We start from the raw sequence: 18,876 nt of genomic DNA on the forward strand, positions 1-18,876 counted from the left end.
GGCCTTTTACTTGAAGGTCTCTATAGCTTACTCACAGCTGTGAGAAACATTTTATCTGTAAGTTATAAACCTCTTTCTTCTTCATAGAGGCATATGCTTCTCATCAGCCATAAAAAGGAAGATGCCACTTTAAATTGTTATATAGGCACTAAAAATAAATGATAGGAAAAGGAAGGGTAGAGATGTACAATCACTGAACTCTTAGTGCAACAGAACTTTTTTTCATGAGGATGCTTAATTACTCTAATGACTATTATGTAGAAAAGAAAAGGAAGAAAAAAGCATGCTTTTTCTGAACCCTAGTATCATCCACTTAATAGCTCTTATTATAATAGCATTTACTATTTATATCCACATACAGTCTTATAAAACAGAAATTCTATTAAAGCAAGAATACTATATGCTAATCACTTATTGGCAACTAAACTGCTCACCTGAGGTTTAGTAGCTAAATAGTACTTTTGTATATATCTTATTTATCTGTTCCCAGTGAAAGGTAAGCAGCAAACCAGGAAGGGAGCAATCCCCCTTAGGTTGCAGAGCTTTTCTATCCCTGTCACTCCCAGAGTAAAATACTGGCTCAAGATACATTTAACTTGCTAAAAAACTACATTATGCTGTGAGAAGATTTCAACATGTATGTTTCCACGTTAAGTTCTTCATCTCTAACTATTTAAGGAGAAAGTCCATTCCCCTTAAGAAATGTCAAGTTACAAGCCACTAGGTATTAAATCAAAGTTTTTTGTTTACGCTTTTGAAGAGAGGGAGGGTAGAGAGAAAGCAGAAGAAAGGCAGTGGAGGCAAGGTAGAAACTTCTGCTGCTGCAGTAATCAATTTCTACAACAAAATATGTGTAACCTTACTCGCTTTAGAATAACTGGGTGGCATTATGTATGATATGCATGAGTGTGCACGTGTGTGCTGGGACAAGGGGGAGGGCTGTTAATACCTGGTTCTCATCCTCCTCTCTAAGAAAGACCTTTATGACGGCAAGGTGGTGGCTCTTCTGGAGGTCCATTTCAAGGTACTTCAAGGCATGAACGCCTATATATATCGATTATTTTTAAACATTACTTTCCTGAAACTTCAAAACTCACTTCAATTTCACCTGACTAGTCAGAAGGTCCCTATCCAAATTCTTCCCTGGGTTGAGCCAGGATGAGTGTTCTCAGTTATCTCGCTCTAGTCTCAGAGAGCTCTAGTCTCAACTAGAGTTGAGGATCCAGAAGCCATCCTCACAGGAATTCATCACTCTAGTGTCACACCCAAAACAAGTTATTGAGTCCAGATTCTGCAGTGCCATCAGTGCTCCAGCACCCTGTGAACCTGATGTTTAAGGATCTCTCAAGAGCAAGGCATGAGAATTTGAAGACAGCAGATCTTAGCTCTAGAACAATAATTCTTAATACTGGCTGCACTTTAGCATCATCTGAGGAACGTTTAAAAATAACAATACTAGGGTCCCCACCTTCAGAGATTCTTATTTAAATGTTAGAGGTTGGCCTTGGATGATTTCAATGTGCATTCACTAGAACTATCTTAGACCAAGAAGAAAGCGTATATGAAAGTATTGCTTTAATATGCCAACTTGTTAGGGATGGGGTAAACAATTAATAAACTAATGTATGTATATATGACAAAGATTACATTGTATGTGTTACCAAAGCTGACATTAGAGTTTGTACAAATAAAATAGAAAAAAATGTATTTTTAAAAAAACCTATTATTATTGTTGTTTACACCAATAATCTATCATATTTTCCTAATTATAATGAATTTCAACAATACCATTAAATATACATCTGGGCTTCCCTGGTGGTGCAGTGGTTGAGAGTCCGCCTGCCAATGCAGGGGACACGGGTTCGTGCCCCAGTCCGGGAAGATCCCACATGCCGCGGAGCGGCTGGGCCTGTGAGCCATGGCCACTGGGCCTGCGTGTCCGGAGCCTGTGCTCCGCAACGGGAGAGGCCACAACAGTGAGAGGCCCGCATACCGCAAAAAAAAAAAAAAAAAATATATATATATATATATATATACACATCAACTTAACTGTGTTAGTGTTATTTAATTAGATGACAGACTTGGAGAAACAGAGAATCATTAAGCAAGATATTTAACTCTGTACATATACTATATGCTCAGGTTTGATGGACATGAACTTTCCTATCAGTAGGGTGCTCTGATTAAATATCAAACTAGACAATAGCCCAGTATTACAGACCATTGAGTTCCCTTGTACTAAAAGAGTAGCAACAGCACGTGCCCAAACTAAGTATCAAATATTTTGAAACATAACTGACAGGCCAGTACTCTAGCTCAATTGATACTCATATAATAATGTCTTTTTTACATATAAAAACTCCTTACTCCATATATTATTTTCATATAGACTCTACAAACTAATTTCAAAGATAATAAAATTACACAATATACAATAGTAACTTACTTGATAAAATGAATATATTCAGAAGTTAGATGCAAATGGAGTTTCTATATGCAGAACACTTTTTCATTAGTTTATGATTAAAATTTCAGAAATGCTTTATCCTCATTTCTGATTACTATTCAAGCAGCAGTGGCTTCTGACATTTCAGCACTGAGTTTCCTTGTGTTTCTCTTAGCCAAGGGTAGGAAATGATTTTTTAAACACTTCAGTACATTAGAAGAGCTTTCTATTTAAAGGAATTCTTCAGTGAAACCTTTTCACCATTTACTTTACAGCCTTTGTATGTTCAATTTTTCATGTAACAAATTTCTTAAAATCTGGCACAATAAAGTGAAAATAGTATGTGTCCCTAAGAGACAAAACCATAGATATATACGAGAAAAATAGTAAAGGTTAAAAAATACAGAAGGCATTACACCCTAACTATAAATAATGTATAAATATGTAGTGAGATACTCAAAGAAAAAAAAATTTTCTTATAAAGTATGTCCATATCATCATATTATATCTGGAAGAATGATACAGTATTATTATTTCTGAGATGACAGATCTAAGGTTGTAAAGCAGAATATGCATTTTTAACTCCCAGTTATTATTTTTGTCTGTAGTCTGTTGCACCATCTTTCTCCTTCGCCATATGCATTGTAGATGAGATGTTTCCTGTTGTTACTATGTCTAGCTTTGCAGACTCAACTTTCAGTTTATTTACTTCTCAAACTGTGATCCTGTAATTGTGCTTTGCTGTCCCTAAGTCAAAGTAAGTTACTAGGATGTGTACGTAGTTTTCCTATTTAATAGCCTTTAAAAAAAACCACAAAAAACAAAATTCAAACTATTTGTTAACTTAAAGGAATTAAACAGTAACACTGAAAGTGAAATACAAAAATTATAATGGAAACGAAGATGAAATCATATAACTTTCTTACAAATCCTTATATCTATTAGTTTAGTCAAAACATTGTATGTGATTGGAATACCCTTTAATTTAAATTTATTACAAAGTATTTTCTTATCAGACATAACCAGAATTAGTCTATAGTAACAGGATTTCAAACTAGTGTTAGATCAAAACCATCCCAGAAAAACTTGTGCCTTTAATCTTCCACCATCCCCTGCTTTTCTCTTCTTTTTTCAGCAAGAAGTATGCTGTAGCTAAGTAAATTCAAGATAATTAAAGGAAACAACTTTCTTCACTGAGAAAAAGAAACATACACCCCTGAAAAGTTCTAATAGACAAGAGCTTCAGGAACCATGGCACCAACATAGGTGTCTTCCAGGGGCAGAGCTCCCTTCTAAAAATTTTGTACAAATATGGACTTAGCAAAAATGAAAGATCATTCAGTAAATGTTAAAGGAGAACAAAAAGAAATTTTTAAAAATTCAAATAAAATGAAAACAAACATGTAGAAATAAGTTTAAAAAGTACAATTCCTCACAGAATATTAACTACATTCAAGTCGAAGTGGCTGGTCCAAATTTCTAGGCACTTTGTCTTATTTTCTTCTCTTTTCACTTCCTGCTTTAACCCAAGTGGCAAATATAAGTATACTAGGAGGCAGGGGACCTTGGTCTTAAATATACCACTTGCTATATGACCCTGGATAAATCATTTACCTTTTCTGGGTCTCTATTTCTTCATCAATAAAATTAAGAGGTTGAAAATTACATGTATTTATTATTATTACCTAGAAAGGCCTGCCTTACAGCTCAACTTATATCTCCATTCTCTAGCTACCTGAAAGAACTGTTCTTTGTATAGCTGATCACTCTTAAGCTCCATGATCCCTACCTGTCTTATTTATTGCTGAATATCTGGCTCACAGCAAGTAGTTGAACATGTGTAGAACAAACTGAATGATTATTTATGCTTCTCTATACCACTATGAAAAACCTGAGATTCTTCTTGTATTCTAGGACTCTCTTTACCTAACTGCATCATAATATGAATACATAGATAATAATGTACATCTTTTCTCTCTTTGAAAAAAATTCCTGCTTATGAAAATATTACTATTTTCTTGAGTCAGGATTTGATGTCCCTTAGCAGCTGATGGTAGTCTTAATAATATTCTAAAGTGTCCACAACATTCTCATTTAAAGAGAATAATCCTTTTCATAAGCCATAACTTTAAAAACGATTATTTAAAACATAACGATATTTTTTCTAGAAACTTAAAGTGGTTTAATCACATCAGGACTCACAAAATAATTTAAATTTTCAAACTGGGTTATTAGGTGATTAGGATCCCCCTGAGTCTATGCCCCTAATAACTGGCAGAATGAATATATGAAAACACCAGAAAGAGAGAGAGAGATATGGAGAGAGCAAACATTCTGCAAAACTTTTTAAAAATTTAAACATTACTCCATGCGGAAAATAGTACGGACACTATGTCTTTGAGTCAATACCTTGCTATTTTAAACACATAAAGAGTTATCTTTATTCAGTTTTCTATAATAAAAGTTGCATTTACATGGAAGTCCCCATAAAGGTTTGCAAACTATTAGACTAAAACACTAAATTTTAAGTTTTGTTAGTTTTAAAGACAAAATTCATAATAAATTATTTTACATAAAAGACCTCCTAAGCAACTATTAGACAGTCTTCTATTACTTATTTGTCTAAGCAACCATCTACAATTCTCTCTTAAAGAGACGGTTTTGAGATTTCTGGTCATCACCATTTATTATTTTCTGGATCCCAACCGAACTGTTCATCACTTTCTTAAATTGATGAATTATAGACCCTATGCAATATTCTAAACGAGAAAAAACAAACATCTAGGGGCATCCCTGGTGGTGCAGTGGTTGGGGGTCCGCCTGCCGATGCAGGGGACACGGGTTCGTGCCCCGGTCCGGGAGGATCCCGCATGCCGCGGAGCGGCTGGGCCCGTGAGCCATGGCCTCTGGGCCTGTGCATCCGGAGCCTGTGCTCTGCAACAGGAGAGGCCACAGCAGTGAGAGGCCCGCATACCGCAAAAAAAACACAAAAAAACAAAAAACAAACATCTATTTAAAATGTCTTTCTAATATATCTTTCTAAAACACAGAAACTGTTCTTATAATCCTAAAGGTTTTCAAAAGTTCATTGTACAATAATTTATTCTTTGAAACTTGGAATCACTTTTCACAGAAACTAAATAAGAATGATGGTTAAGTTTTTTAGGTGCCTCAGAAAAGCACATTGAGGCGATAGTACTACAGTACTTCCTGATACTATGAGAAATAGGAGAGAAGTTTTCCACCTAGCTTATCAAACAGGGGTGGGGAGGGTGGGGGGATGGGGGTGGAGGGGAAGCCAGTTGATAACTAAAAAAAGATACTCAACTGTTACATGTCCTGAGGGATACATAGGCCACCACTTAGCTTTAATTAGTCTAATCCCAGTTAAGACAAAATTTTTTTTTTCATACCATCTTTCCATTCAATCAACCTTAAGTAAGAGGACACATCCAAAGGAGACACAAGCCAGTGAAAGTTTTGACGAACAAAATAATATACCTTTAACATTTAGTTTGCCAACTAATAAGCTTGTTGTTTGAATAGAGATGTGTGGCTCAACATACTGGCACATGGAATATTCTGAATTCTAATTTTAGTCTTCCTACTGACTTTAAATACTGCCATGCTTTAAAAGGTCCTAAACTTTCTTTATGTCTCAGTTTCTTTATGGGAAACAGTAGGGATTTTTTTCCCTCTATCTCTCAATGATAAGATTAAGAAGTAAAAAATAATGTAAAGAATTTGTCAAATAAAAATGCTACATAAAAGTCTCATACACTTTTCAAGGAACTGTAAATTAAACTGAATTTGTTTTATTCTGCCAAATGAAAAACTACCAAATTAGACTCCTACCAAAACATATTAGTCACCATTAAAAACAATGAAATAATGCCATTTGCAGCAACATGGATGACCTAGAGAATGTCATGTTAAGTCAGTCAGACAGAGAAAGAGAAATATTGTATGATATTGCTTATATGTGATACAAATGAACTTATTTACAAAACAGAAACAGACTCACAGACTTGAAGAACAAACTTAAGGTTACGGGGTGGGGGGGTGGGAGGGAAGGGAAGTGGGGAGGGATAGGGAGTTTGGGATTGACATGAACACACTACTATATTTAAAATGGATAACCAACAAGGACCTACAAAAGAGCATAGGGAACTTTGCTCAATATTATGTAACAACCTAATTGGGAAAAGAATTTGAGGGCCTCCCTGGTGGCGCAGTGGTTGAGAGTCCGCCTGCCCATGCAGGGCACACGGGTTCGTGCCCTGGTCTGGGAAGATCCCACATGCTGCGGAGCGGCTGGGCCTGTGAGCCATGGCAGGCTGTCCGGAGCCTGTGCTCCGCAACGGGAGAGGCCACAACAGTGAGAGGCCCGCGTACCGCAAAAAAAAAAAAAAAAGAATTTGGAAAAGAATAGATATATGTATATGTATAACTGAATAACTTTGTTGTACACCTGAAACTAACACAACATTGTTAATCAACTATACTCTAATATAAAATAAAACGTTTAAAAAAAGTTACTATTTTTTCTATATTACAATATACAAATAATGCATATAATCACTATTAACAGTTAACACTTTTATGGCACTCAGGAAATTCGAGGTATTTTTAAAGGTGAAATATATATATACATATATATATATCCAAATCTCTACCACTTAACTATGTGCCATTCTGTGCCTCAATTTCCTCATCAGTAAAACACGTGTAATAATTGTGCTCACCTCAGGGTGGTCTAGAGTCCAGGCTCTTAACCTTTTTTGCAATATTGCCTGTTTAATGTGGGGTAATTAAGGCCAAAAAAAAGGAAATAATTTAATACTACTTCACTTACTAAGAATTACCAAAAGCACAGCTTAAGCTACCAGTAGAATACCTACATTAATGAATTGTGACCATTTATTCAAATTTCTCTAATATCTGAGTTCAACAACATTTATAGGTGCCCATTTTATTAGCAAAGTACAGAATAGCAAAAAGATGGAGTAAATCAAGCCCTCATTTGTAGAATTTCAGGAAAGTCTTAAAAGTAGTTTTACGAGTAACAGATTATTTTATTTTTTTAAAAAGGTAAACAATTTAAAATTTTAATGTATATATAATTTCACAAAGATTCTAAAACATGACTACTAATAGAAGAAGCAGAGAAGGAAAAGGAAAGGAAGTCAAGTTTTAGTAAATGTCCACAACATGCTAGGAATTCATATGCACTCAGTACTCTATCATTTAATAGTCACAACTCTGTGAGAAATGCATCACTATACTAATTTTACAGATAAACTAAAGTTCAGAACCGTAACAGCTCACCAAAGGTTGAATACTACAGTAGTCAGTATATACAACCCGTGTTTAAACCTAGGCATGTCTCTGAAGCTATAAAGGTTGTTCCCTATTTATAAAAAGAGTATAATGGTTACCACTGATCATCTGTGAATATAGTGGTTAGAAGAGTATAGAAACATACTATTAAGTTTAACATTTAATTTTAAGGATAAATTTCATAACCTTTCTTTCCCAAAGTTGTAGGATTTTAACAACAGAAAATGGTATTTGTCTCACTTTTACATTCTTAACAGAAGTTCTTGCACAGGTGCATACAAGCTGTGAGGAAATACTTCCTTAAGTGTGTTCCTCGGAATGTTTTTTCTGGTTGTTAAGATTAAATAAGATAATGTATGTAAAATGCTTAGCACAGTTAGTGGCACAAAGTAAGCACTCAATAAATGTGAGTGATTACTACTGCAGTAAAACAATCCTATTCAGCATTCTTCAATCATGTTTTCTAAACTTTGATGAAGAAACCTTCCTGGAGGTAGAGGGATCATGCCTATTAACTTATCACAGAACTAGGGATCTCTGGAATACACTTTGACAGACAGACAAGTAGAAAGCTGTATAACAGAGGGAACACATCAATCACGGAATAATTCCCAAGTGATGATTCTTCAATTCTGTTTAGAAGGTATGATGACCTCTTAGAGTTATTAGTTACATTTAGTGAACTGTCTTTTCAAACACTAATGAGCTTCCCAAATACTTATGGTCTATGAATCATCAGTAGTTTACTAGACACTGTAGTAAAATAAAGCAATGCTAGTGATACTGTCTCATTTAGAATGTTTTATAAATAAGTAAAAAAGCAAATACATAAGTAAATAAACACTAAACTCAATTCTGTAGTTCTTAATTTTAGATATTAATCTTTTAAAAATCATACCTGAGAATGCCACAAAGTTCAAGATCACTTGATGAAGGATGATGCATTGGCAGAATTCATCAACCAAGAGTAATGGGATGTACCCTGTCTATTCAGCAAATGCTTGCATATATTTTGCCTTTTTCTTATAATTTAACACATTTTGTGATATTTTGGTCTTAATAAAATTCAAGTAACTTATCCATCCTTTTATAATATTCTTAATACTTGGGGCATTTCTTGAAGTTTTAGTTATTAATTAGATTGTTTATTAATACAGACAGAAACTGGTGTTCAAAGAGGCTTAAAATGTACAAGAAATGAAAATATCTTATTGACAATGTTCTAAGTTAAATGGAAAATAAGAATCAAAAGTTAAATTTCTTTAACTTTGTCTTTAAAAGTACTACTCCAAGGGAGATACATCACTATTTTCAAGGCTAACACAGAGGCCTGAAATAGTTAACATAACTTAGTAATTTATAATTACTTCTGACTGTATGAATTACTCTAAAAAAAACCAAAATAAAGTTGGCATTGTATTGTTACCATTTTGCAATTCTGCTTTTCTTAAAAGAAGTTAAAAAAATTTTGTGTTCCAATATGTTGACACAAATATGTCAAGATTGGAACAATTTGTGAATGTGATGTCTTCTACTTTCTCTGTCTTGGTACGCTCCAGACATGACACTGTTTCATATCCAGGTGCCAGTTGAGGGTCCTCTCAAGTTGTCCAACTGAATGTGACAATCATTTCCTATGATCTCTTACAGCAGCCTGATATACTTGCAGACATATTCTTTTTCTTCATTATTCAAACGTAGTCAATCACACCCAGGACATTCTCTTGAGCACATACAGACATCAATTTAATCCCCTTTTTCGCTTTTCTTTTCTAACTTCCACCTAGGTATGTTTAGGGCACAACATAATATTCACTACTTTCCATTGTTAATCTGTGTTAAAGGGGTTTTAGGAGACCTGACCACTACAACAATGATTCTACGGGAAAAAGCGTTATGAGTTTTAAACTGAAATAAAAATGAACTCCTTAACAACCCTTTTATAAGTACAGTTGACTCTTGAACAACAGGGGTTTGAACCACGTGGGTCCACTTATACACAGATTTTCTTCAATAGTAAATACTATAGTACTACACGATCTGTGATTGGTTGAATCCTCCCATACGGAGGAACCGCGGATAATGAGACCAACTATAAATTATACTCAGGTTTTTGACTGCTTGAAGCGTTGGCATCCCTAACCCCCAAGCTGTTCAAGGGTCAACTGTGGTAGTAAGCTTTTGTGTTGAGTATAAAGAATATTAGTCTAAGTTTAAATAGTAACCCTAAGGCTAAGAAAATCTTGGCCTACAACATACTGCAATTTGGCTCCTACATAACTCCTTAGCATCACTTCTTACCATATACTCTCTAGTTCTTAGCTCTGTCACTCTGACCTTCATTTAATATTAGGTACTATGCTCCCCATCCCCCCATCAGGACCTTTGTACATACTGTTCCTTCCGTCCACAAAACTTTTTTCTGTCTCTTGATCAAGTTAACTCAAATTCATCAAAATTTCAGCTAACTAAACACTTTCTCAAAACAAAACAAAAGCTTCCCTTGGTCCCCACTAACTGATTAATTATCCTCCTAAAAGGCCTCATATTAAATACCATGTACCTCTCTACAGCAAATGAAACAGTTTCAACGTGCATTTATTTATGTGATTTGATTACTATCCTTCCCTATTTCTAGGACTTCAGTTTAGAAGAGCAAGATCCATGTCTATTTTTCCTCACGATTCCAGTGAGCACATAACAGGTGTCAACCTACATTTGTTGAAGGAAGACATCGACTAACTACTGATTAAAAAAAAAAAAAAAAAAAAACACCAAGTCAATGACCCCTACATAGATTTAAAAGAAAATATTTCATGACTTTTTGGATGAAACAAAATACAGAGTCATATTTTATAGAACTTGTGAAACTGCCCATTTTTCAGAAAAAAAAAGTTCAGTACATAGTGGTAGGGGGTAGGTGGGATGGTAAGTTACATGATGGGGCCAGCTGGAAACAAATTAAATGCACATAAACCTTATAAAGTAAATGGAGAAAAAGTAAGCTGCATCTTTTTGTTATTTTTAGAATTTATTTATATATAAGATTTATAGTTTCAATTGTGTACTATTTACTACTGATCCTAGAGACCAACCTGAGTATGAATTTTAATTATGAAGGGAAAAAGAAACTCAGTATCCTTGGATAAAATTTTCCTATTTTAAGTATAGTGTTTCATTTCCAATGCATATTCCCAATACACTTGCTTCAGACTCTGACGGATTTTCCAGTCATAATTGCAAACAACTATTCATTGTCTTATTTTTTATGCAAGTTATTTTGTCCCCTATTCCTTTTCTGACCTGCATTCTGGGAAATAAAATTTTAGAAACATAAATGCAAAGTATATTATTTCTAATCACTTTCCTAACTTATCGGGTTATTCTGAATTTTAATCCTAGCTTTCAAACTAGTAAAAATAAGCGTCCCCATCCCCTTATCCCATTGGAAGCTTTGTCTGTGCCAACCTAGCATCCCTCCTCCACCTAAACTCTGATTAACTCATGTCCTCTCAGGAAGGCCACTGTGATTAACTCTACAGAATTCTAATTGCTTCTTTACTCTGCATGTTTACATACTGAGTTTGATGTTATTTTACAAAGGCTTCTGAAGTGTTTTTCAAGTACAAGTTTCAGTCACTTAAAAAAAAAAAAAAGGACTTAATCTTAAAACCTCCTGTTTTATTTTTGTCTTTATTCAAACCAGTATCTAAATATGGAAAACATCATAAAAATGTTAAGTGACTATGCCATCTGTATTCTGAATGAGCATACAATAATTTGGATCACTGATTAAAATAACAAAAGTCTATCTTAGGCCCATACATTGTATCTTATCTTAGACTGAAACTAATTTACTGTCTACCACTTTAAGACTGACAGTCCCCACCACTGGTTCTCCAGTCTGTATTTTCCCAAGATAGTGAGAAATGCATTTGGCAATAAGAAGCAAAATATTTAAAAATCAGGATAGATTACATCCATTGTTCCTGCCTCAAGTGACTAGGCTTTTCACCCTGTTAGATAAGATTAGATCAGTCTAACAGACTTTATTCTGTATCAAGCTATGATGATTGTTGGCCAATACTCGATTCTCTTCAAGGTAGTCAAGAGATATATTAATGTGACAATTAGGGGCTAGGACTGCAATTTTCCTGGGTCATTCTTTTTCTGAATCCTTTAATACGTAAGTATATTTTTCCATTATAAAATTACTACATGGATATGAGCTTATTCTTAAAAAAAAAAAAAAATCCCAGTAATAGTAAAGTATACAAAACAGGAAGAGTTCTTCAACCTTCCAGCATCCCACATACATACTTTCTATAAACTAAGGATACAATTTGGTACGTATTTTCCAGACCATTTCTTAATGTATTTACAAAAATATAAGGCATATATTTTACACAATTTTTAATTTTATAAATATATATGCAGATATACAAAATTATATGTATGTAAATATATATTCTTATATGTTGTATGTATATTAACCTGTATGTATTTTTTTTCACACAAATGGGATCATACTGTGCACATTATTTTGTGACTTGGTTTCAACTTAGCTTATCTTACAGATCCTTCCAGGTTTTTAGCCTACAAGTCAAATTTTGCATGGTTGTTGTTAGTGCTTATCTTTAGATACCACAGGTAGTCTTTCCTAACTTTCTACCCTATAATAACCCCAAAATAAAAGGATCATTACTTTCAGTGCCAAGGAAAATGAGAAATACAGCTTTTTCCACTGTAATGTTTCTTAATTAAAAGCATTTTAGCAAGTTTTCATTCAATTTAATATAATTTTTCATCGTTCCTGAAATGTTTAAATCTCCTTTAAATTTATATTTTAATAAAAAATATATGTATATACATAAAGAATATATACATTTAATAAATCAAGGTCTAAAATTAATAAAAACTAAAATTTAGTTTCATAAAAAGCAAAAGCAATATAAGATAGGAAATTTGCCTACTAATTAGAAAAATTAGACACATACACAATTCATTTTCTGACTCACTGAGGTAAACTGTACAACAGAGAAGCTGCTGAAAAAATATTTTCAGATAATTCTTAACAGCTTAAAAAATTTTAAAAACAGTTTATCAATGTACTTAAACATAGAAACCACAAACAGTATGAGCAGCAGACCAGAAAGGCAACATAAGATTAAATTAAAATATGTATTATGTGGATCTAGTCCCCTCTCATACATACAAAAATACTGTAGTAATGTGATTGCTGCTTTTGTTTTCTAATAGACAAAATATTGTTATAGTCTTCAAACTAGAAACAGGAGTCAAATCAATTGGACAGCAAACTAACACTTAACTAAGAATTTACTAATGTTAAAAAAGCTAAACTGGATCATTTTAATAAGATATGCAATAATATAAGCCGCTAGGTTTTATTATCAAAAACGATTGTTGAAGGAAATGCTATACTAATTCTAGAATGAAAAAAGCTTCATTTTTAGACTTCTATGAAGTAATTAAATGTTAATACTTCCTAAATAAGAAAAAGGAATTCATAAGGAGTGGCATGATTTAGGAAAGCCTATGGCTATACAAAATCATTGCCATTATTACTGGCGGTATTTGCATCTGGTAAGAGCTTTCTGATATATAGTGAACAGAACACTGTAGCTTTAATTGAAGTTTGAATGTTATAAACAGTTAGATGTCTGGCTCTGGCCTGCATTCTAATACCATCAGCAGAACAGAGATGGGAAGCATAAACAAACCTTTTAACTAGATTACAGTCTCTAAAATGGCCAAGAAATCCTTCAGCACAAACTCCTGTGTGACAAATGTGGAAGAAGGAAAATGATTTTAGAATAATGCTAAAAAAACAGCCTCTAAATTTCTGTCATTACTGGAACATGTAATTGATTTCCTAAATATTCTGATGTCGCTTAACATTCAGTAATGGTAAACTTTATATTTACTTTCCAAATAAATAAAAATCCTTTTTACTTTACATAGCAGCTATTTTTTAGATCAGTATATCCCAAGTAAAGAAGCTATTTGAAAATCAATACTTTCTTTTGTTGAAAGTGGAATACTTCCCTCCCCCAACACCAGTGAGCCTAGATTATTATTTTTAGATACTAGTAATATTAAGAATGTATGGATTAAGTTAATTTGTGGTAAACAGATTAGTAGACACTTCTGAACTGGGTGTATAGAAAACAATAGCTTTGAATACATAGAAAAATCACAGAATTTAATTACAACTTCTCTAAGAAAAGGTTATATAGGTCAAGTGAAATAAGGACTCAAATCAGAATTACTCACAACCAACTTTGAATGAAGTATATGCTTTTCACCAGGTATGATATCATTAGTGATTTTCTTTTCTGTTATGTCTAGCTACATTAGAAGATATACCTTAATATATGTTAGGCCTGACTTGCACCTTGTCTCTCTGAAGAGTTATACTGAGTCATTCCAACTTCTAAAATCTTACATGATATAGAAATACCTCAAACAGAGATGCTTAAGAGTTAGAATCTCTACTTTTAACTGAATTACCTTTAGGTTATCTAAGGAGATTATTTAGGATCACAGACTTATTCAATCCCACCAATTATTCAGATTGGTTTAAAAATAAGAAATCACATGTTATAAACATTCCTTTCTGAAGAATAATAGATGACACAGAACAGTTCTTTAGCATTTAAAAATATTTCCAAACTCTACAGGTCATAATGCTTTGGCGTAACGTTTATAGGATAATAGAGTCAATGTAAGCATACAGGATGAATTGCATTACTTAGGATGGATATGGAAGTTACTCGATTAATAAAATAGAATTTTAAAAAATTACCCTTTTCTCCTAAAAGCAAAGGATGTTAAAAATCAACTCTGATTAGCTGGATCAAAAAGTATCTTAATTCAGTAGCTGCTTTAAAGAACAACTATATAATAATTTAGGCATCTAGAGAATCCAACAAGTTGTCCATTCTTATACTAAAAAAATTTGACTTTAAGCAATACTAAAAAGAGTACATTGAACTTAATCATATATACATGATGTAATAATTATGAAAATATTGTAAGATAGAAGGTCCAGAAAGTATGTATATATACACATCAAAACATTAGGCAATATAAACTTCCCTTTATTTACAGGTTTTCCATTATCAACAGTTATATAAAAATTTTTATAGTAAATATTCACTGGGTCACAAATTGTTGGAACCTCCAAACTTCATGAAACAAGATACTAAATTTAACTCCATGCAAGACAAAGGAAGTTCAATATGTAGAAGGCCTAAATGTCATTTTTGCCATACAAAGAGAAGACTGACTTTATGTATATTTTATTTCAAGTTGCACGCTGGTCTGCATCTATGTTCCTGATAAAGGATTGGATTTTTTGGTTTGTTTTCCTGTCCTTATAAATTTTTAGAAATTTTCCATTGCTCTGTCAATAAGCTATTGGGGCCATAATTTTACTAATGTTTACCAGCATACTTACTGACTGATAAAAACTCTTTATTGTGACTGTTTTTAATTAGAAAGTGTCATGAATTTACTATGATGGAATATTTTGCTGCCACATGAAAAATTCCTTTTTTGTCAGTAACAGGTTTCTTCATTTATAACATGGGGACAATGTTACAAAGTTAACAAGATCACTGTAAGGGCTGACTGAGATTGATAATATTTATCACAGTGCTAGGCACTCATAATAATCGGTAAGTATAATTATTACTAATATAGAAAATTAAGAATGAATGTAACAGAGATCAGAATTGACTGACCCTCAGAAGTCTATATACCTTCACAAGATAATGTACCAGCAGGGGATCCCCTCCTTTTTAAAAATTGTGAATCTATATTATTCTAAGAGGTATATAAGAGCAAAGGAAATTCAGGAAATCTCTTTCTCTCTAGTATACTTTTAAATTTACTGATGAAAACTTTTTAAACATGCATTTTTCCACCTAACAGTATCCATTTAGTTAATAAAATTTATTTAGGCAGAGACATCAAATAAAGATATCACCAATTTGCCTGTGGAATACAATTAAGGATATGTCTTCACATTAAATTGTAAGGACTTGTAGGCATTGTTTCTCAGATGCCTAGCAGAGTGCCTGACATACAGTAGATGCTCAATAAATGTTTAATGAATAATTAAGTACAATCTGTTCTGCACATACATTCAAAATACAGACAAGTTTGCAAAAGTACATACGCTGGACATAGGCCTTCTGGCTGACCTCCTGGGGTCCCACTGATGACTAGCAATAAATGTTCATATCCATAGAAAACTGGAAAGTTGATAATTGTCTGGGTAAGGACTGAAAAAGCAAAGTCAGGGAAACATGTCACCTAAGTATCAGTTGCTTTATAGAGATAGTAAAAGCAGCCTAATCATTCCAGTAACCTATTGTACCAGTTACTCAATGAAATAAAATTTAAATGTATCCTGAACATTTGCTAGTACATTCTTAATTGGAGTTTTTTTATCATCTCTTATTTAAAATAAATCACTTTTGTCAAATTGCATCCTGTACAGAATATGTTTTCACTTTTTATGAGTACTATTTGTTAACAGGATTTAAATTGGCTATTAGAAAAAGTGAGAACCACAGTTAAGATAAAGAAAAAAAATATTCGTGGTAGTGAATAAATTGTAGCAGGAAGGAAAGGAAAATGGAAGAAATTCTACATCTGAGAGTCAAGAAATTCAAATATGCCTAACTCTAATAACAATTATACAAACAAGCAGTAGGGCCTACTGTGTACCGGACACTGTGCTGTAAGGTATATAAATATTAACAAGAAAAAAATCTTTAGTCTTACTTAAGCAGTTCATAAAGCATGAATCACAAGTAAACATTTATAATACAATACGCATTCTTTATATATATACATATATATCCTTAATACAAGAGTAAGAAGGGTATTCATTGATTAATTGGAAGTGCGGGGGAAAAATAAGCATTAGGGAAAGCTGAAATAATTCTCAAAATAGTAATAATCCAAGATGAGGGAAATCAGTATCTCCTAAAAAAATCAACAACAAATTACTGAATTATAAATGGACAAAATTATGGCTTTAGAGCTATTTGCCTTAATATTCTTAGTATACGCCCCCATATAAAACCCTTAAGTGCCATACACATAACTGTGCACAAGTTTCATTCCTGACAAAAGAATATGAGGTAGTGTAGCACAGTGAATGTCAAGAAACCAGAGTTCTCTGGTCCATGTGCATCCACTTACAGGCCTTGGAACTATGCACAAGTTCCTCAAACTCTCTGAACTTCAGCAATATGGAAAATGAAGAGTTGGATAAAGTGACCTCCAAGATATCACCAAGTTGAAAATTACAATTCTAAAATATATCTTAATACTTAAAAAATAAGCCATAATGAAAATAAACAGACTCCTAAAGGTAAGTCATTATCCAACTTAGAGGAGGTCTGGAATCTTCAAACCATATAGGGTTACCCTGGGGGGTGGTGGATAAGAAATGTTTTCAAAGGAAAACAGAAAGGAAGTAAAGGTATTATAATCAAGCTGTAAATTTTCACTCAGCTGCCTACTAGGAAATTACCACCCCAGTTACCTACACAATTCGCTTTACTTAAGTGATTTCTTCACTAAGTTCTACTTTCCATCTTTTATGTTAAGGTTCCTGAGGTATTAAGGTGAGGACAAGAAATCCTAGGTGGACCTGGAATAGTATTATTGGGAGACAAACTTGAACTTGGCACAGATTTCTCCTTAAGTGCACCAATTACACCTCAGAGAAAGGTAAGAAATTGTTCAAATTTATAACAGAAAGGAGGGAAATAGGACCATGTTGTTTACTGCTACACAGCTTTTTTTCCCCCTGGGTGTAAATGTCTACTTTTGCACACAGTTGGTAATTAAAATTTTACAGAACAAGTTTCTACATACGCAATGCTTTTCTGTCAGTAAAATGTAAGTATATGGTGTTTTGGCTTTACCGTCAAGAAAACAAAAAATTAAAAGTATTATCATGTCTTTCTAATATTTATGTCAAATATCCTTCTAGATTTATTTTTCTTCAATCCTTTCTAGTTGATCAAATTGCTGTTTTCACATTGCCAGTCTGATCACAAAATTGCTACTTTACAGCAGAATATTTTTTGCTGACATAAATTATGGGATCAGAGATACCAATGCAGTTTCAAAAAAGGGTGTGTGTGTGTGTGTGTGTGTGAGAGAGAGAGAGAGAGAGAGAGAGAGAGAGTGAGAGGGAATGTGTGTGTGAATGTGTGCATCCATCTTTAAGGAAAGGATAAAGAAATGTACATATGAAACAAAATTCCACTTTGCAATGTAAGCCCTAGTAAAAGGCCTACATCAGAAATATACTTTCTAGCATTTCTGAAATCAAATACAGTACTGAATTTGAAAACCATTCACTAAGAACATACCAAGTAAAAATGAAGAATACTTTTATCAAGACTGTTACTCTATAAAACTAAATTTAGATTTATCTTTCAATTAATATCTCACTACAATGCATATTCTAACTACAACATCATGATTTCTTTGACTCATGAAAACATATTTTAGAAATTTGTCTCCTTTCACATATAGTGAGCAGTTTGGTTCAGTACCCCCAAGAGATAAAAAACTCATCTCAATTTACAACAGTAAATAAATAATTCAGTTAAAACTGAAAGTGGTACCAATCCAGCAAACTATTGATGGAGAGGTTTGGCCTTCCATGAAGCCAGAACAACATAAAAGTTTTCAATGGGGATTACTTGTTCAGACAAGTTACAAAGATTAGAAAAATACCCAGATTAATTATGAAACAGATAATATTTTCATCTTATGTAAAATAAATACCAGGAACGTATATAGGGAGAAACAATACCAGTGGTATTAAAACTTTAAGCATTTTAAGCTTTGAACTTTATATGCTGATATATGAAACAAACATTTAACAAAAAAAGCAATAATACAAGTCAAAACCTAACCAAAGGCCTCTATCAACCAAAAATTTGAAATTTTCTATGCAAGTCAGACAAAACGAAAAAAAGGAAAATTAAACCCAGAAAGCAAAAACCAATCAAGTCTGTTCCAACACTGAAGTC

The 18,876-nt window shown here is 33.2% G+C and overlaps 1 protein-coding gene across 1 annotated transcript in view; it reads right to left on the minus strand.

The window, feature by feature from the left end:
- The window catches only part of MBD5 (methyl-CpG binding domain protein 5), a 404,162-nt gene that overhangs the window by 384,139 nt on the left and 1,147 nt on the right, over positions 1–18,876 (minus strand). The window lies entirely within an intron of this gene.

The sequence above is a fragment of the Aethalodelphis obliquidens genome, unplaced genomic scaffold, assembly GCF_003676395.1.
Source record: "Aethalodelphis obliquidens isolate GAN/ISIS:26980383/991018 unplaced genomic scaffold, ASM367639v1 scaffold2, whole genome shotgun sequence".
In the NCBI taxonomy this organism is placed as follows: Eukaryota; Metazoa; Chordata; class Mammalia; order Artiodactyla; family Delphinidae; genus Aethalodelphis; species Aethalodelphis obliquidens.